Consider the following 21,345-nt stretch of genomic DNA (forward strand, 5'->3'; position numbering starts at 1 on the left):
ATCACTGCTACAAAGCAGATGAAAGTGATTCCCATCTTGTCAGCTCTAGTGCCCAGCAGTATCTGTTGCCATAAAGATCTTCTCAAAGATCCAAAGCAAGACCCAATATTTGTACTTTTCCAAGTGCTATCCTCTCTCCTTAGCACAATTAAAATATGGTTAAAATATGTCAATGATCTTAGTTCCCATTAGTAAGACAGTGCAGCTGCATAATCTCCACCTCCTAGCACACCATGCAGAATGGAAAACCTTAGTTACAACCACACTGTATGAAAGAGAATTTCAGTGTTCAGTAATCAAAGTAAATAATTATGTCTCTTAATCACACTTTGATGCTTTCTGTAAGTTATAAAGTTTGAGTGTCACGCACCATCTAATTTTTAAGCAGTGCTTTTCATATACATATAAAGTTGCTTCAGAGATACAAAGTATGACAAGCACAGCTGAAAGATTTAGTCAAAATTACAAAAATCACCAGCAATGCTGACATAGGTGGACACCTACTCAAGGACAGATAAATGCAGACATCTTAACCTGAGATCTGAAGCACACAATTTCTACTTTATTTGAAAATCCTAGTAGGGAAAATATTCAAAGACCAAGATCAGGGACCCAAATCTCTTCCTTCCCATGGGAATATGGACTTCTTTTATTTGTTCCACCTTGTCCTTTGTCACTAATTATCTCAGTATCAATTACTACCTGTGTAAGGCTGCAGCTTGGTCACCATGCCTGCACAAGGCACTTGGGGACATCAGTGACAACGTTGGCAGTGCTGGGTTACAGGTTGGACTTGGAGATTTAAAGGTTTTTCCAAGCTAAAAGATTCTGTGATTTCTGCTCCAGCATTCCAGTACCAAACCACAAGCTGTGCTCAGGGTGCTCACCAGGGAGATGTTTGGAGGAGGGAGAGCTGGGCAGGGAGGTTGATTCATCTGCCTTTTAGAACTGAGGAAGACAGGACCCTATCTCACCCAATCTGATCAAAAATCAAATTTCAACTTGGTTTCAAACAAGGCTCTATGTAACTATAGAAACACTGCTGCGCTTTAAAGGTTTCTCTCATTTTTGCTGTTATCACACCAGGTACTCATTTAAGCCAAGAAGAGATGCTTGCTATGAAAAATGATCCTGAAACTCCCATTTATGATCAGGTATCTGGGTAAAAATTACAAGTAACTAAAAAGATGGGAATGAAAAAGCAATTTCTATAGTTGCTATTTCTATGGGGAAAAAAAAGGGCAAAGGTTTGGGGTTTTTTTGGGTTTTGTTTTTTTTTTCTCCAAACCCTCAGGCATCAGACCACACAAAGACATTTTAACTGGTCAAAGCTCAGAAATTTAAAGAGGAAGTCCTCTGGACCAAAGAAAACAGCACTCTTTCCAGAAGAAACGATGGTGGGTCTAACTGAGGTCCTTAAAGCTGAGACCCTTCCTAAGATGCAAGATTAAAATATCTTTCAGAATTTCGAGATAAGTTTATTGACTTCATAGAATGCTTTGTATTTAATGAGTAGGGACCGACATAGGGCCCTTAAAAAACTGGTTAACTCCCCTACAGATTAGCACTCATCAGATTGTGCCAAGAATAAACACATTTATGAACCTACCCATTTGAATAGGACAAAAGTCATACCACAGATCACAGAATATATGCACAAATAAGGTCCACTTTAAAATCACCATAACTTGCTAGATCCGAACTTAATATTCCCTGAAAAAAAACAATTATATATTTATATTTTTATCATTACATTCCCTAAAAAGAAGCAATTTCTCTCTTAGGACCGAAACCAGGATGTGGGATAAGATTTGCTTCAATACTGAAAACCATGTGAATATAACATAATATGGGATAATCAATTTTCAGTCATTGTAACAATTCTTATCTTTACAAAGAGAGAAGTAGGGGTCAACTTTGTGCCTAAACTGAAGGCAGACCCAGATCAAATCAGGTGAGCTAAGTTTTAGGATCAGAACACCTCATTGGCAAACACAGGGAGTCAAATTTTGACACCTAATCCAAAAAAAGAGTCACTGTCAGGATCTCACATCTGGCAAACTGCTGCAGTTCTGCCTTATCTGTAATTATGGGATAAAATCCATTTTTCATACCCATTACCTTGAATAATAACTGATATTCATCCATTAATCTAAAATATACACATCCTATTAAAATACCACTTTTCTCTGACAGAAATCTAAACATGAACTATGCAACTAATTGGCAATTATAATTAGGAGTAGAGAATATATTATATAAACAGTACTAGAGTTTCTGCTGAGTTAGTCTAAATCTTTCTTTTGAAGCAGTGACATGATAAAACAATCAGAGTATAAGATGACTTAAACCTTGTCAAATAGAACCTAACACAACAGGAATGCCACATCAACAGTAAAGTTTGTTTTGCTATATTTGAGTATATTTAATTTTTAATTTTTCTTCTAAACTAGGGCATATACCAATTTACTGAAAAACACAGTTATTTATTTCTTTAAAGTATCTATTAACAGCTATTCCTTTCACACAGGAGGAGCATTGCCATTTTTAAAAGATGTTTCTAACTCAAGATCGAACTTGAGTTGTCGGTCCACAAAATTCAAGAATGTCTGGATTTTGGCATTCAAGTCTGAGCACAAATTAACATAATTCAAAGAGCAGCCAAAACACAGCTGTTCTGAAATTAATCTCCCCAAAATCTATATTTTTATATTTGACCATCTGAAAGGTCATGAAAATTGCATTAACAAAACTTCCTGAAAAGGTAGCGAAAACATTTTGTCAAAACCAGCTCTAGGGCTGGTACAGCAAATACCTGCTTGATACTAAATATGGTTTTCACTTTAATGGAAAATCATTATTGACATTAACTACTATGAAGAATATTTTATGGATCCTTTTCATTACTTATTTTCTATTTGTGAATAATTAATATTCCTTTTTAACTAAAGCATTCCTTATGTTTTATTTCTAACATACTGTTACAACACCTTTCATTTAAAATTATTTACATCTCAGTAGCATGTCTATGTGTATTTGCATAGATATACAGACATACATACATAATCTTGTGATAGATAACATAATTTTTTAAAAATTAGGGCTTTTTTAATTTTAATCATTTTGGGAAAACAATAAAGATTTAATGCACCTGAATCAGAAGGTTCGTTGAAAAAGCAAATACAACACAAAACTGTCAATTTTATGTCTCAAATATTATTTTTGGCAGCAGAGTTCTTTGATAGGCTGAAGATGCAAAGAATGCATGCACTGTCTGAGGGCCATGTAGAAAGAAACTATTTTATCAGTGTTTAGTGGAGATGTGGGTAATAAAACTATGATGGAAACGAGACACTACCTAACCCTACTCCCAGTTTATCCCTTTTCATCTAAAACACTTTGGAACATAGAATTGTAACTCCAAGAAAATACTCAGAGAAACTTTTCAGAAAAGTAACTTTATCAAAGTGCTGTAACAGATGAGGGAGTACTGTATCCTCCTCTTTTTCTTACAGAGAAAAAGTAAAAAAATTCACTGATCATGTACAGACAGCAAATATTCATTGAACACAGTGTATTTCCTGGACCTGAGATGAAGTGCCATTCATAGTCTGAATTTGAAACTAATATTAAATTTACCTGCACATTTTTAAAAAGACATATAATTATTTTTTTAATCAAAGTATTTTGTATTTTATTACAGTGAGGTAATTCACAACCTCACAGAGTAAGTGTCACATGCTTTATTTTCATTCCTGGCTGGGTGTAATCATGCACATGACCATTTCAACACAATCACTACTTGCTACTTGTATATTTAAATATAATTATGCTATAAAAACTACTACATTTACTGGTGGATCCCAAAATACAACAAAAACATCATATGTTCAGATAAATTATTTGTGTAGAACTTGCATTGAAATGCAAATATCCCACCCCTGGGAGTGTCCAAGGCCAGGCTGGATGGGGCCTTGGAACAACCTGGTCCAGTGGAAGATGTCCCTGCCCAAGGCAGGGGGTTGGATAAAAATGATCTCCAAGGTCCCTTTCAACCCAAACCAACCTGGAATGTTCACCTGAATTCAAAGCAGAAAGGCTGGATCCAAAAGCCAACAGCTTCACACGACTCAGCACTACAAACAAAAACGGAAAGAACCCCTGAGGCTGAAAGATGAGGGCAAAAAGTGCTCCCAGCAGCCAGCACAGCACAATGACAGGAACAGAACTCAGTGTCATCACTGAGATTGGAAGTGTAACTGTATTTCTTCAGCTCATTAGAAAATGATTTTGCAGCATTTGAAATGGTTATATAATTTGAGTTCTAGGAAGAATTTAACTCAAAAAACCTGTTGTAAGTCAGAATTCCTTTGATTTTAAATTTATATTAATTACACTTAACATCAATGAAAGGCTAGATCAAAAGGATCCAGGATCAACAACTGGCAGCAGCTAAAATCAAAAGTAGCAATTAATTAAATTAGCAAACCGTGGTACACATTATGATTTAAGTTACCAAATTCATCAGCCTCCACAAAGGAGCTGCCACATTACAAGGACATACTTATACAGAGGGTTAAACCACGTGATCATTTTGGATACTTTCCAGGTTTATAATCTAAACTAATTATGTAATTTAATTAATTACTTGGAATGAGTGAAAGCAAAACTTCTGCTATTTCTGAAATGTTGCAATACAAAAACATTAAAAGGTGGAAGGTTTTTTGTAAACTAGGACAAACAGGAATGACTGGTTGTTTCCAGAGCACTATATCCAAAGAGTAGAATGGTATCATCTGTGGCAGGACCACATTCACCATTCAAGTGGCAAAGAAACTACACATATCTATTTTAATAAATTACTAAAAGTATTAAACATTGCTATAGCTGGATAAATAATTCACTATACAGGATATTTAGGGAACAAATAGAACTGGCATGCCAATATTAACAAGAATTATAACACTGATTTTCTGTCCTCTACAACCTTTTATTACCTCTACAGATAAGATTATAGTTAATTATCTATCCCGTGTAACACTTACAAGGAACAGTTAACTGGATAGACACAATATGATACAAGAACTGTTTAAAATCACTCCATGGGGGTAACATGAAAATACAATGATGAAGTTATCCCTGCAAGTAACTCTATTTGTCCCAGAGTCTGATTATCCCAGACAATGCTGCCAAGGTGTGAAGTCAACACAATTTGGATTTGCTGCCATCCCCTCTGCAGCTTTCCTGTGTGCAGAGACACAGTTACCAGTCTGTCTTCAGAAGGACTCCTACCATTCTAAAAATACTGTCCCACAGCTGTTTAAAATTTATTTTTTTAGACCATAGCACCACTGTTTGGTTGTTTCCAATTTCTGAAACCACAAATAGTAAAAGTGTACTCAGTCTACTGCAAACATAAATAGCAAATGCACGCTTCAGCACTTTTAAAAGGATATGGAAATTGGCAACAAAAATGCAGTTCATGTTGAAAATTTACGAGGGCCCTGCCATATTTCTTCAGAAATACAATCAGGTAAAAATTAGGAAGATCTCTACCAGCTGGGTGGCTTTTTTGTGTTTTCTTTACTTACATTTTTTTTTAAACTGAAAGACTTTCATTATGCAACTTCTGGCACTTGATAAAATAGAGCATGGTACCTTTGCTGAAACCACAGCTTCTTTGGTTATGTTTAGCATTACACAAACATCTTTCACCTTAGATATCCTCTTGCATTAGTGTGTTTCATTTCAAATACTCCAAGGCACATTACCTTTGGACAAAATTATTTTAATGGCGATCAGCAAATGAGATGTACAAATTATTCTTTCCCTCCCCCTATTTTCACAGGTCATTTCAAAATAATCCAACCCTTCACAATTCTACTTTCGCATATTTGAAGCTTTATGCACATATTTCTATTAAAAGCTACAACAGTCTGAAAATATCATATTTTTACATGGATTTCTTTCAAGAAACGCAGGACATAATGACAAAGTATAATCTAGTTTAAGGTAACAGTAGACATGTTAGTAAATGTGATTACACTTTTTTTCAATGAACATCAAAAGTCTGGAGACCTGAAGGAAATGTCAATATTTTTTCGCCTGAAGTACACTTCTTGAAAGAATTCTGGATCCCAAGGAATTTGATGGGAGTTTAAAGTCACTGAAGCTGAGTTTTCAGCCCTGGCCTGTGTAAATTCAAGTGAGCTCACTAAGAAAAATATCTATTTCAAGTGGTATTTGTGAACTATTTTATCCTGACATAAATGCAACTAAAAGTAGAAACAGGTAATAATTCCTTTTGATCAAATGTGGTCCACAGCAATAGACTGCTTCTATCAGTGGCTTAACACTAGAAACCTGAACCTTCCCATGCAAAAGCCTTAAAAAAAATTAATAATAACAAATCAGTAGTCCATGAATTCACATAACTTTTTAAAATGTGTAAATATTTTATAAAGGATACAGGACAGAGAGAAAAAAACCTTTATCTTTTCTTTCCCTTGCAGCTAAAAAAAGCTGGAACTACATACAACTTGTTTTGGGATATATACAACTCAGTTTGGGATTAATTTTTTTGGTACACAGCTAACTTACTACAAGCTTTATTAACCACACAGTTTGGAGACACCATAGGCCTATATTTACTTTTACATGTATTTATAAAATATAAATAATATTATGTATTCATAAAATACAAACAATATTCTAAATTATATACATATAAATATATTTACATATATTTATATGTAAAACTTCTATTTTTTTTTTATAACAGTTCCACATATTTCTGTAGTTTCATCTGCCTTTCTGTATTTCCTAATAACCCTGAGTGAATCACAGACATATATGTACATATATGCATGATTTTATCATGTATGTTATAGAAAAACAAACTGGGAATAAGACAAACCCAGCCAGTCCATGAAATAAAAATTTGTCCAACAGGCCATGACACACTGGATGAAAACTACATTTTAAATACTGTCTTAGATACATTTTTGCTGTTGACTTGGTAAAATTTTTCTTTCCAATTTACTAGATCTGAAATACTGCATGTTTCTGTCAGTATGATAGATTAAAGCAGAGCCAGGATGATTTTTTTCAGCCCCAAAAATCCTGGAAATGGGTAAGAGTGCTCTTGTACTGCATTCCCCAGTGCTATGGGACACAAAAAAGAATTCCCAGGCTTGGGAGATGAAGGCTCAGCAGGAAACAAAAGCAAAATTGGGACCATGAGCCTGTGAAGGCTCCTGGCTACAGCCATGGGGGCAGCTCACAACCCTTACTTTGAGAAGGCACCACAGCAATTTTCTACTCTTGGTTTAAATCAATTTAAAATGAAATCACCAATTGGCACTTATGTCTGTTATTTAGCCTAAAGGTCTTTTATACTAAGAGAACCTTATACAGTTTATTTTATTTTTTAGTGTTGAACTATGAAGGCTAGTTTGTTGGGATTTTTTAAACTATCTAATATTTTCAACCAAAAATTATGTCCTGCATGAATTAAAATAAATTATAGAACCTTTTCTGAATGACTAAGAATAAGCTGGTGTACACATCACACTGCATTTCCATAGAACTACCTGTAGTATTAGCAATTTCTTTGCTTGGAGGTGCAGCAGGGACATTTGGCAATTGCTTTGCTTCAGAAACATTGTGTTACACAGGTATTTTTCACTGGATATTATGCTTTGTGATGGAAAAGTTTCCCAACTGCTCATTAGAAGAAAAATATTAGTTTAAAATTTAAACTGTTTGCAAAGTATAATTTTAACTAGGACAACTCCTGCTGTAAATATAGAACTGGAATTCTGTGATGTGGTTAACTGCACCTGCCACCCAAAAGCGTTTTGCAATATTATGCACAGACTTTAAAGGAAAAAGAATTATTTGAGAGATGCAAATAATAGCAGGAGTACTAATAAATGTTTCATTGCATTTATTTAAAGGAATATTTTCATTTTCTTTTTAAATATATCCTCCAACTAACTTACTAATATCTATCTGTTCTGAATTTAAGTGCCTTTTGCACTTATATTAAGAATAATATTTAAATAGATGGTTTTCGTGAAGGTTATCTTCAGGGCTAAGGCACACAAAAGCAAATTTAACACAGAATCAATAGTTTGTTCATCCATTAATGAGTTTAAAAGATGAACTGTATTTGTAAACCACAACCTTGTACATCATATTTAAAAAAACAGAGAGAGTAAAAGATACAGCCTAAGCCCACCAGACCCAGAGCGAGAAATGCTTGATCCTTCTAATCATAATGTACTGAACAACAAAATGTTTTAGTCTGCAATATGTATTTAAATAAATTATACACTCTGCACAGTGCAAAAATTTATACAACTCACAGAATACAATATGAGGATTCATGTAGGAAGCATCAAACCTTTATCTTAACTACAAAAATATTATTTAGAAGAAATAACGCAGCAGAAGGGTAAAGAGGTGAGATGCCACTGGAAATATTATAGAGTAAGGAAAATGTTTCAAGTCTGCATTATTTCTTAGTGGGAAATTGAGGAGAAAATATGTTGTAGAACCACTGTAGCCATTAGCTTTCCCAATCCATATTTCTAAAGGGGGTTCTTAATGAAAAACATATTTTAAAACCTCAGTCTTGTTTGTTTGTTTAAGAAGGAAAATATTTAATTCTTTTACTTTCTTAAAAATCACCCTAAACAATTAAAAAAAAAAGTCAAGAGAAATCTTAATTTGTATAGGAAGTCAGACATTTGGCTTCAAGAAATACACATGTTTAAAACCAGGAATTGGTTCTTTTTCCAGATGCAGTATCTCAGCAATATTTACAGTTTAAGAAAGTAAGCTGCATAGTTTTCCTTGAACACTTCAGATTTCCTGAGCAAATTCTTGAGATGCAGCAGGACAGTTCTGCAGCTAAATCTAAAAAAACCTGAATAAATGAAATTCATACATTGCACTGAAGAGCTCTTTTGGTGCTGAACATCACCGTAACGTCTACCTTAAAAATTATTTCCTTAATTTGATGCACTTGAACGTGCATTCCCTGCATTCATGATGTATGACAGGAAACAGCACTGCCACTAACAACAGGCAGCAGGCATGGGTTTCCTAATTTCAACAAGATGCTATCCTAAAAATGAAAAAGCTCTTCCTCACTAGCAAACTTGGATGCAGAACAATTTAGGCTCCAGTCCTTCGAAGCCAGCACAGGTCTGTAATGTGGAAATAAGGAGAAGCCTGTTAGAATTTACTGCCACAGCTCCAAAGGTTGAAGTTCAGCTTGTTCTTAGGGACGAATCCCTGCTAACTCATCTGATTTTGTTCAATGTGAGCCACACGAGCTCACCCACCCTCTCAAAAAGGAACTTCTTTTGCACATAATGTTTGGTCCATGCCAGGGCTCAGGGAACAAACCTTGTGGAACAGGGTCTCTCTTCTCACCTGCATAAAGCCACCATGTCCATAACTGGGCTCCCTGAGTGCTACCACAACACAAACAAATAAAACTACACACAAAAACTGCATTAAACAACATTTAGAGTCACAAAAGCCTGCATTTATAACTTTGGAAATGTGAATCTGAAGCTGGGTTGCTTGTTTTAAGATCACATGTATATTTTCCTCTTTCAATGCTCTCTGTATCAGCTGGTCAACAAGGCCTTGATGCCATGCCATTGTCTTCCCATCCTGGTTTTTTACCCCCCTCAACCAGCAAAGTGTGGTCCTTGCCCCACCAACCCATGCCTCACCCTTTCCAGGCACTCTCCAGCTTTCACTAATAATCACTTTCACCAAAAAAAAAATTGTAAGAATGCAGGGTTAAGCCAAAATCCTGGGTTATTCCTTCATGAGATGGAGGGAAGTATGTTCTGTTGAAAACAATTTTTTTTTAGTCCAGCAACTTCATATATGGTCTGTATGGACTATGGTCTATATGTGCTTTAGCACAGTCCCATTTGTCATACAGCAGATGTCTTCCCTCATTTTCTTTTAATATTGTCTCTGTTTTAATCAAGGTAACCATTTTAACTTATCTCCCTGGTCCTGGAGCACCAAGAGGTGTCACTTACAGACTCTCTGAGCTGCCAGAAAAAGCCCCTGCAACACCCCAAGGACCTTAAGCTCAAGAACCTCCACAGGGATCAAACACTGAGCATTCCACTGCCCAGCTGAAACACTTCCACTGGGCAGGTGCAATCAGATGCTCTTCAGGACATCTCTTTATATGGGAAATATCAACTCAAATGCTTGGAGGGTGGCAGAGCTCCTGAACCAGGGGAACCACAGCAGGTCAAGGGACCTTAATTCAGGCAACAGTGCTGATCCAAGTCTTCCTGACACCATGGCTGGGGTATTTAGTTTAACACATGGATGTATTCCTGCTGTTTTAGATCACTAAAGAAACACAATACATTTCCTAAGTGAGGTTGAATCACGTATTTTTAAGGTCAGTAAGAACATGCCAGAATATCCAATGTGAATGACAAGAAAACCTTCATGGGATGAAGCAAAATTAATGTTTGACTGATTTTCTTGGTTTTTTAATCATAGCCATCTTTCTGCCACACAGGAGAGAGCGCCATGGAGAGAGGGAGTAAATGCAATGGCAGAAACACTCCAAAATAGGTATTCTGTTAAAATGTTGGTACTCAGCAAACTGGTGGGTGTGTTGCTTTCTTGAGGGTGGCAGAAATTGCTGGGCATATTTAATGCCTAATGCACTGTTAAAGTATAAATCAGTTCTAATCAAGCAGAAGTTAGTATTTAAAAACAAAAAGAGCAAAAAGAGTGAAAAAGACATGCAGTCACTTAACTGTACTAGTTCTGTCTGTTTTTACAAAACACTTAAAGAAACGCTTAGATAAGCTATGACTATATTTTTATTAGTTAAAAGTCACATTAAAGTCACAGCTTTAATGTAGTACATGTTAAGTAAACTCTAATTTGACTAAATACTAGGAACGATGTCATCTATACTAAAATCTCTACTCAACTAATTCCTCATGCATTTACTCATTTTTTATTTCTTCTCACTTACACTAGAGTTGTTCTTTCAGTAATGAAATAACACATCTCCCATTTCCCTTTTCCTATTTGTCTTTACAAATTCCATTAAAAAATACTTTTTCCTATTAGGCATATTGAGCTTATGTAAGCCAGAACTTCTGCAAAACTGAGCTTCTGAACTCATACTTTCAAAGATCTGTTAAAAAATATGTTGCTCTAAGACCAAAGTCTTATTTATATGAGTTTGTGGCTTAACTGACAAGTATTTTTCTGTGACAAGTAAGGGCAGACAGTTTGTATCTTAAACACCATAATCCAGTTTTCAAACCATGTAGACGTCTGGAAGGGAATCAGTCAGTAAAGTAAATTATATTATATCCCACTGACAGTCCAGATACAATCCATGAGATTCATTACTTCTACCCAACACAAAAGAAAAAAAAAAAAAACATGGGAGAGGTGTGGGAGGGTCAAAAATACTTGCAGCTCACAAGATTGCTTAATCAAAGTAAACAGACTTCTATTTTTAAAAACACAAACAGCAGTTAGTTCTTGGTTTAAACGCAGAGGTGGGATATAACGAATAACTTGCTGTATTTTTATGTGAGGACATAGGCTAACTGGTTCTGTTTTACAAGCTGCCAGCAGTTTGACCTCTCTAATTTGCTGGAAGACAGGGAAACAGCACCTCGAAAATTATATTTTTTCACTAGGATCAATATTTTCTCTCTGCATTTCTTTTACATGAGTTTGTGTAGGATTCATTCACAACAGGTTTTCCAATTCTTAGATAGTGGTCTCTCACCTATGACAGCCTTCATTGATGTAGTAGCCAAGATGTACCGATAATTGCAGTCAAAGCTGCAATTTAACCTTTTTAATTCAAAAGGAACATCTGAGAAGGAACATTTCTGCATGAATTAGAATCTGAAGCTAAACAGTACTTTCTTTTCCTTCAGGATTTTCTTCAGCTAACAACCCAAACTGGACATTTTCAAACCAGATTTCAGCTTTCTCATAAGTGGTTTCATATGAATGAAGACAAATTCACTTCTTTTATTATTTTTTAATATGAATTGTGAATACAGTATAATTCCATTAGTTTATTCATAATGTTAATTTAAAAAATAAAACTAAGCTAAACTTTGTGCACACAGAACATTACTTATTTTCCATAAGATGCAGTCAGTCCCTTCTCTCAGTTCCAAATGAGAAATCAAGAAAATGTCACTTTTAATTACAATAGTTGACTGAATTTCCCCATTAAGGTCAAACGAGAAATTGGAAATGAGGCACTAAACATGTAGCATTAATTTTTTGTCTTAACTATACTCTGCCTCCAGTCTATCAGTAATGTATTGAAAGTTCCTAATGTTGTTTCATTTTACAAAACTACTCATAGTTCAGAAGTTTTACAAATCGATAATTTTCCATTGAGCTTTACTTTTTTCCTTGAAAAAGCCCCCGTGACCATCATTTCAGTTTGGTAGTTTTCAAATTTGTGCAGCAACGGGGAAAAGTTTCTTTGTTTTGACTGAAAAGGGAAGTGAGGACCTGGCTATGTCTTTGGAGCTCGTAGCTCCTTCAAAAATCCTGCGAGCATCGCAGCACTTTCAGCAGTTAAACTGAAATTTATTTCCATAACACACAAAAATGTTCCGTTTTTGAGAAAACAGGAGAAACCTCTTTATAAACTTGGTAGCTACAACTGTAAAAATATTTTAAGTCGATGCAGAAGTGAACATGTTTTTATTCCGTAGGCTTGTATTATGGAAAGCTTAAATACAGATTATCTCATTCAGTAACTCCCCACTTTACAGTAGTAGCAATTCATTCTAATTGCTTGGGTAGCACACTCAGGAAAAAGAGCGTTTTTCCTTTTCACTGAATAATGTTTCAAGTTCGGTTAAATGCAGGAAGTTACACCACCGTTGGAATGTGATTGTCTGCAACGGCAGAGTTACTTCGTATTCATAGGTTTGTGTTTAGCTAAATATTAAAATGTTGGCCACTCGGCAGCACCTCTCAAAATATCTCTACCTCCTAACAAACTAAACTAAAAAGGCACCTATCTGCCTCCATCAGAATTGTTTTCAACCATGCATAATCATTTTTCACAGAAATTTTTAGCCTCCTGCATGGAGTGGATTATAGCAAATGTAATTCACACATGCTGTTTCTTATTCAGAGGAAAACACAGACTAAGGATGTGGAGAATTTCTAGCCAAATCTTCATTCAGCTCCAAGATCCACGGACGCCACTGTAATTGAGAGACATTCACAACCAGATAGCTGTAGACTTCATTTTTGTTTAAAATAATACCTCTTCTACACGAGCTCCAACCAAAACATTAATGTTATTTAAATTCTAGCAAGCTGCTTTGAGCTGAACTTACAACAGATTACAGGTTCTTGGTTTAATTCGGTTCAGAAAAGGACACTACTTAAAGCCATACACTTATACTCACATCTAGATCATGTAAATGTGCTGCTGCTTTTCAGACTACTTTAAAATTACGTGTAACTTATAACACTCTTATTTCGGAATTTGACTTGCCTCCAGCTCACAATGGAAAATGAACTATTCCTCCTATACCTCAAAATGCACTCTTTACTCTGAAAGCTGTTTGAGCTCACCGTGCCCAGACTAAAAATGCCTACTCATAGCACCCAGCCTCTCAGAAACCCAAGAGGAGGAATCAACTGCCCAAAAAGCAGCTTTATTGCCCTCAGATTTCAAAGAAGTCCTAATTTAGTTCTGCTGTTCTGACATTCAGCTTCATAACAAAAATTATTATTTCAAAAGTCACATTTCAAATTTTATAACAACAAGGAAAATAGTGTTTGAATAGTGTTGAACTGAAAATAGTGTTTGAATATCACATTAAAACACAAAGTATAATAAACAATCCCAGGAAATATTAAAAGATGCAGACCTGAACAGTGATTTTTTTCTAGGGCTCTTCATCTATATTAGATGATTATTTTAGTTTTTAAAATATTATCAATTTCCTATTATTTACACCTCTAGCCTATCCCAAAAAAAAAAAAAAAAAAAAAAAAAAAAAAAACAAAACCAAAATCAACCCAAAAACCTAATTAAAGCACAAGAATAAAATTATTTCCGAGGTGACCTTATTTTAAGATTAACTCTAAAATAACAGAGCTGCTTCCTCTGCTATTTCATACACACTCCTGTGCTGCTTCTCGCTGCACCCAAGGACACTCCCCCAAACAGCTGCAGCTGCCTGGAGTCACTTCAGTCCTTTGATTTCTGATCTGAAAAATTTCATAACCATTTACAAAGTTCAATAATGTTAGAACTTCAACAAATTTTTGTTACTATGTTGTGATTGGAAAATGCCCCTAGAGAATCACATTTTAAAATTATTTTATCCGTTCACCTTTTTCTGATATTGCACCCATAGAATCTTTATAAAATTTTATTTGCTAAATTTATTTCTAATTTCAATTAGCCATGCCACTTTCTGTATAACTTTTAAGCAACAGAACACACATTAAGCTGCTGTTTAGACACCAGAACAAGGGAATGTGTATTAGGCAGTGACTCCTGTCCAGTTACATTTGGAATAACAGACGGATCCTGCATCTCAGAATCCACAACAAAACCAGCCTAATACCCTAATAGTGTTTTCAGATATTCAGCTTCATATATTTCCAATAAAATGGTATTTTAGAGTAACTCTACTCCTTTCAGCAACAGAATCAACAGCTTTGGACCCACAGTATACATGCAATAGCATTTAATACTTGGAATTCTGTAAGAATAACCTAAGATGGCATCAATGTGAGTAGTAAGGGTGAGAACAGGGGAATGATGATGGAAGGATCAGTGAGTCCACATCTCTCCCTCATGACAACATTTGGAGAAAATGAAAAATAGGCTGCTTAAGTACTAATTTTCCACAAAAATATTTTCCTGCTGTAATAAAAATAATATAAAATTTATTTTCTGAATTTTAGCATTATGTCTAGGGTAGCGGTAGCTCATACTACCCTATAATCTTGGCAAATGTTCCACTATATGTTTGAATTTGATTTATTAAAAATTATTTCATGGGTACTTTGCTGAGATAAATTAAACAAAGTCAAATCACAGAAAATTCCACATTGCTTAAACACTGAAATTCCAAGGAGTTATTCCAAGAAGGACCCTTTTTTTCCCAGTAATTTTAAGCATACAATAATTCCCTAGAATTTACTAAATTATAACACTAATTAATATATAAATTCACAGTTAAGTAACAGAAAGAAAAGCTACATCTTAATGCTGACTGACTATCTCGTAATAGTCACTAAACATTTTTCTCCTCCATGAGCTACAAAAACAAAGTTGTAACTATTACATCTTTCAATTTGGATCTATATGGGTTCTATTTATAACCCATCCTTAATCTATGTTTTTATCATGAAACAAAAAATTTGGTTTTGTTATGAAGCCTCCTTTAAATGCTTTTTATCTACAAATACACGAAACCCAGAAGTAGCATTTCTGAACTAAACATTATTATTTAAATAAAGAGCAAAGGGGAAAATAGTACTTGAAAGCAAGGAATAAAACACTACTTGAAAAACCAGTTTCTTCTTTTGCACCTCTTAAGAGAGTTAAGCTGTAAAAATACCTACAGATATAATAAAGTAGCTAAAAATGTATTTAAAGTTATTTTCCACTGCGATCAGCAACTTTAAAAGTGAAAATAAATGACATTATCACGTGACAGGCCAGCATGAGACATGTAGTTTTAATATTGATTTGAAATGGCCATTTTCAAGGAACAGTTGAAATAACAGGGGCGAAACGTTCAATGTTTAAAGTAAGTACTGCTAGAAATGGCAAAAAAAGTGTCAATGGAAATTCAGCCACCACACAGCCTCTTCATTTTCCAACATCAATATTCTGAAGAGAAGGTCTCAACTTCAATACTCACATTCAAAAATTATGTTAACAGCCCAGAAACCTATGCATTTTAAATTTCTGTATTTGTTAAATTTGTTTTACTTTCTCAGCAGTACATTGCCCAGACAGGAAAATAGAATTGGTAACCTCTCAGTACTTTAATTTATGATGCCACAATTCAAATCACAGCACGTAAGATTTCACATAGTCAGCACTGAAGTAAGATCTGCAGACACTAAATGAAACATGTATTTAAAGAGAAAAGGAAAAAAAAGATACCATGCACAAGGTAAACTCTTAAAATTAAATGAAAAATACATGCTGTTATAAATCAGAGTAAAGGCATTAATTATAGTATGTTTGAAACACACTACCCAATGATTTTTAAATTGTAGCATCTCAAAAGAAATTTGAGTTAACAACAACAGAGCAGCTTTTAGAGGGAGCCAGTACTCTATAGAGAATTAAACCACTAAAAAAAAAAATCTTTATTCTTCACAGTGGCCTCCTGTCTTCCAGTGTCAAACTGACTCATTAAATTTATTCTGTCTTTGCCTCTAATAATTTTCTTTTCTCTGATGATTCCACACCAGTAAGATAATACTGCTCCCAACCCATGCCACCATAGATGTGTGGGACATTCTGGCAGGGGGGTACCAACTGGTTCCAAACCACCTCCTACCAAATCTAAGAATATTCACTTTCAAACCACAGTTGGATAAAAAAAGATCTCTGTGAATAGGTACCACAGCTCCAGAATTCCATCATTTCTCCCCAAACACACATGCCATGAAGGGTCAGGTTCTCAGTTGGTACTGAGGACTTACGTCCCTGGTGGCACCTTGGTCGAGCTCTGCAGGATCAGGGAACAGAGCAATCCTTAACAGCCTCTGGAGCCTGATCCCTTCTGTGGATGCAAGACCCATCCAGGGGGCTGCATCCAGGCTGCAACTCCTCCCAGAACTCCATGAGAGCACTCTTGAAACAAATGGGTATTATTAACAAAATAGTCTGTTCTACATTGAACTTTTATCTGGAATAGAAGGCCAGAATTCAGGTGTCTCCTCCTAAACCTGTTTGTAGGTAGGAGACAGGTGGGAGACAGATGCTCACCTTCCAGAACAGGCATTTTTAAGCACATGTTAAGGAAGTGAAGCTAAGTATGCTATAAACCATCAAACTAAATACAACCATAGCACAATTTGAGTAGGAAGGGACCTCTGATCATCATTCAGTGTAAATTTCCACAGGGGAAGATAAAATACGTAACTTTAAAAAAAAGACCAGGAAGTCTTCAAAAGCTTATAGGACTTTTTTGCTGTCTGAGCCTTAGGTAGATTTCAGTGTCCAATTCTCAGTTCAGGCTGATTAAATTCTAATACTGAGCTTAATTTTTCATTAATGAAATCCATAAGTTCAGATACATTGAAATTTCCCTTTTTCTGCCTTAAGCATTCTTTATGAAGGCCATTAATGGAAACCTTCTTACTTGCACACTTGGGTGTCTTGCCATTGCAAATAAACATCAACCATAAAGCCAGCTGCAATTTGAAATGCTCTACCTTCATTTCTAATAGAGCATAGCAACAACTTGTATATTCCAAAATCCATCTGTCTTTATCCCTACTAGCAAACCATATGCAGTTCATTATCCACCTAAACTCCTTATGTTTTTCTGGCTGGGTCTCTTCATCCAAGTTTTACAAGTGCTGATGAAACCACTGTACATTTCTATCACTTCAAAGCATCACAGGTATTGCAACTTTTCAGCAATGATTTACACTCATCTTCACATCCAAATTTCCTTTAATTGACTCTCACACTGTAACAACGCTCATGCAGAAATTTGCTACTCATTTCCTCCTGCTCAATACCTTTCTTCTGCCCTATTCTTTCTCCAGTACTTCATTTTTTATCACTTCCTTCCCTAGTCCATTTTCACCTCACAATTTCCATGACAACTCCTACACAATACTCTAAAGTTCAAACTGCCTGTTCATGAAAATAATTTTTAAAATTTTATTTGGAAGGCCAAGTACAGATGATTCAGCAAGACTTAGAAATTGCAATCCCCTCCCCATGGAATGTTACACTTCCTGTGAATGGTGGACTTACTCAGATACTTCCTCTTTGGTTTTATCACCTGTTTTGGACAATTTTTACTAGTTAACTATTTAAAATAACTACATGAATAACAGTAATAAATAACCAAAGCTGTAAGACAGAATACTCCATGAAAATCATTATAGTATCCAAGACTTTTTACTTTGTTTTCTTTTAACTTTATTCTGGGGCTTAAATTAATAGAAGAGGATGATCCTCACCTTACCAAAGAGGTTCATATATAAAAACATCCTAACACGTGCTAAACTGAAAGCCCTACATCATATACCACAAAGAAGATCCTACCAAAAATTTCAAAGTGTTTAGAAAAGCCAATATATCTGTCTTTCAGAGAAAATCCAAACACCAGCCAAGGTGTCCCAGACCATCCACGTCCATCCTAGCAGGGAATAACAGAGTATGGAGGCAAGTCAAGGTCTTTTCAAATTGGTTTTTAGACCACAGAACTACAAGCAGGAAAAAAATGTGTTTAAAATACCAATCTGATCTACTGCTGCCCTAAACAGCAGTGCAACATTTTTCTGAACCTTGCTGATCACTTGAAAAGCATGGTTGATAAAAAGATGCTGCAAAAAGATGAATGGAAACCGTACTTCCAACTATATAAATTAACATAATTTCTCTGTACTTTAACAAATTTAAGCATGACAAGAACACATTGCAAGAAACTTTATTAACCTAAAAAACTGAACCTCTGTAAATCAGAAAAATGTCAATATAATGAGATCACTTAACAACAGGAAGAGATTTCAATCAGTAGTGCTATGTATAAATGAGCAGCATGGCTCAGGGTGACAGTACCTGGCCACTCCACAATCACCCAAGTACAGGGGAGTTGAGAAGCATGTAAAGTATTTCCTACAACAACCTAAAAGCTTTCTGGCCACACACAGGCTGTGTGGCAAAAAAATAAAAATATTAAGAAAAATAGTCTAAAAATTTAAGCAAATGGAAGTTTATAAATGTGTTTTATTAAAAAATCCTAATTGATAACATTCAAGAGCCTGAAATATGAGTAGAAAAAGCCACCTAGGAAAGTGACATTAATATGGGGGTGACATAAACCATTTCTCACTTTTTATTGAAATCTTCGCTGACCGTACTGGAATGTTATGATGAAATTTAATTACAAGTGAAATTAAAATCTGCAGTTATTATAGGCATTCTAACTATATGTCAGGCAGATCAACTTCAAAGTGCATTGAAATAATGCTACACAGGTAGAGGTGCCCTACACAGAATATACACAGTTGAAAATCTGTTACATGAGAGACCCAAAAGAGCATCTCCAAGAATTTTTTTCTATTAGAGTAAGAACTCAATGACTTAAAGCAATCATAAAATCAGAATATTTGGTGTTGGAAGGCAGCTTTCAGCCATGGAATCATAGAATGGTTTGGAATGGAAGGGATCTTAAAGGTCATCTCTTTACAGTCCCACTGCCACAGGAAACCTTTTACTAGAGCAGGTTGCTTCAAGCCCCAACGCTTCCAGGGATAGGGCATCCAAAAATTCCCTGAACAACCTGTGCCAGGGCCTTACCATCCTCATCACACCAGTCTTCTTCTTAATATCCAATCTAAATCAACTCCTTTTCAGTTTAAAACCGCTACCCTTTGAGCTATCACCACTACTAAAGTCTGTTCTCACCTTCCTTATTAGTCCCCCTTACATACTGAAAGGCCACAAATAAGGTTTTTCTGGAACTTTCTCTTCTCCAGGTTGCACATACCCAACTCTCTCAGCCTGTCTTCAAAGGAGAGGTTCTCCAGCTCTTTGAGCATCTTGGTGGCCTTGTCTGGAATTGCTCCAACAGATCCATGTCAGTCTGTGCTGAGGAGCCCAGAGCTGGACACAGCACCCCAGGTGGGGTGGAGAGGCAGAATCCCCTCCCTCACCCTCCTGCCCACTCGGAGCAGCCCAGGACACCCCTGGCCTTCCAGGCTGAGGGGCTACAGCAGCAAGCTCACAGAACAAAGGCAAACAGAGGCTTAGGATAAATCATAACAGGAAACATCCATAAAATATCATAGACTGGTAGATGAGAATAATTGTAAAAGAGGCAGATGTGTTCATATCAAGAAGTGATCACATCTTGTTACCTGCCTAATTACTTTCAGCAGTGGCCTGTAGGCATTACAACTAGAACAATAAAAGAAATTTAAATTCCCTAAGAGCTGTACTTAGAAAGATGCATGCTCCTCACCTTTTTTGCTGCTTTCTAGCACTTCAAAAGACAGATTTTCTTTTGGGCTGCACATCTTGGAACATTTCTGTTTCACAAGACACTTCTGTTCTTCTATCTACAGTTCTTTCACTATGTAGAAATAAGGTTCTTGGAGAACCACAATTTCATTGACTGCTGCGATCACACTTTATCTTCCTTCCTTTTCATGGGATGCCAAGCACTTAATGGCCAATGCTGTATAGCAATCTTTATTTCTCCAATGTTAAAATCTATGTATTACATTAAATACAAACCTCTATGTGACAGGAGCAAACAAGTAAAATTGAAGGATAGTATAAAGACACAAGAGATTAAATTATCTTATACATACTATGATTAAACAAGAAGTCTTTAGCAAACTCTAATTCTAACATACACTATACATCCCTGCTAGAATATATAATCATATTCTTCAGCTATTTTAATGCATAAATTAAGTACTCAAATTTTGCTATACTTTTACATAACACTATGAAACAAAATACATCCATATTATATACATTGGATACTATTTGTTTCCAAAATATGGTACTGTAAGTCTACTACAAAATACAAAGTTGGAATTTACTAGTACTTTAACTGCACATATGCAGACGACTTTTTTCTTTGTTGAGACTTGCAATTTGAAAGTTAGGACTATATTTATTTTCTTCTTCATCCATATATATTTCCTATAACAATATTACACTAACTATATGCAAGCGGATAATTTTATTTATATTTTAAGCACATAAAAATATGTTTCTAGTTTGGAATTGATTTTATAATACACAGAAATGTCTTGTATTACCTGCAGTACACATTAAAATACACCAAAAATACACTTCTACTACTATGGCTCACATATGGTTTTCTGGATAGGCCAAGCCCCTCAGAAAGTGTGTAAAGATATCCTGGTTTTGTGAGCATTGTCTCAATATCTTTAAGTGTTAATAAAAATTAGGCTACAATGAAAAAATCTTTTTTACCTTCATAGGACAGGGCCCTCAATAAAACCACTAGAAATGCAAGTGACACAAAAGATAGCAACAATTAAAAAATACTATGAATACTTAGCTTTCACCCA

At 35.4% G+C, this 21,345-nt stretch overlaps 1 protein-coding gene across 4 annotated transcripts in view; it reads right to left on the reverse strand.

Annotated features, from left to right (window-relative positions):
* Window positions 1-21,345, reverse strand: part of SUPT3H (SPT3 homolog, SAGA and STAGA complex component) — a 253,811-nt gene that overhangs the window by 154,589 nt on the left and 77,877 nt on the right. The gene's annotated exons all lie outside the window — the stretch shown is intronic.

Source organism: Melospiza georgiana, chromosome 3 (assembly GCF_028018845.1).
Source record: "Melospiza georgiana isolate bMelGeo1 chromosome 3, bMelGeo1.pri, whole genome shotgun sequence".
NCBI classification, from domain to species: Eukaryota; Metazoa; Chordata; class Aves; order Passeriformes; family Passerellidae; genus Melospiza; species Melospiza georgiana.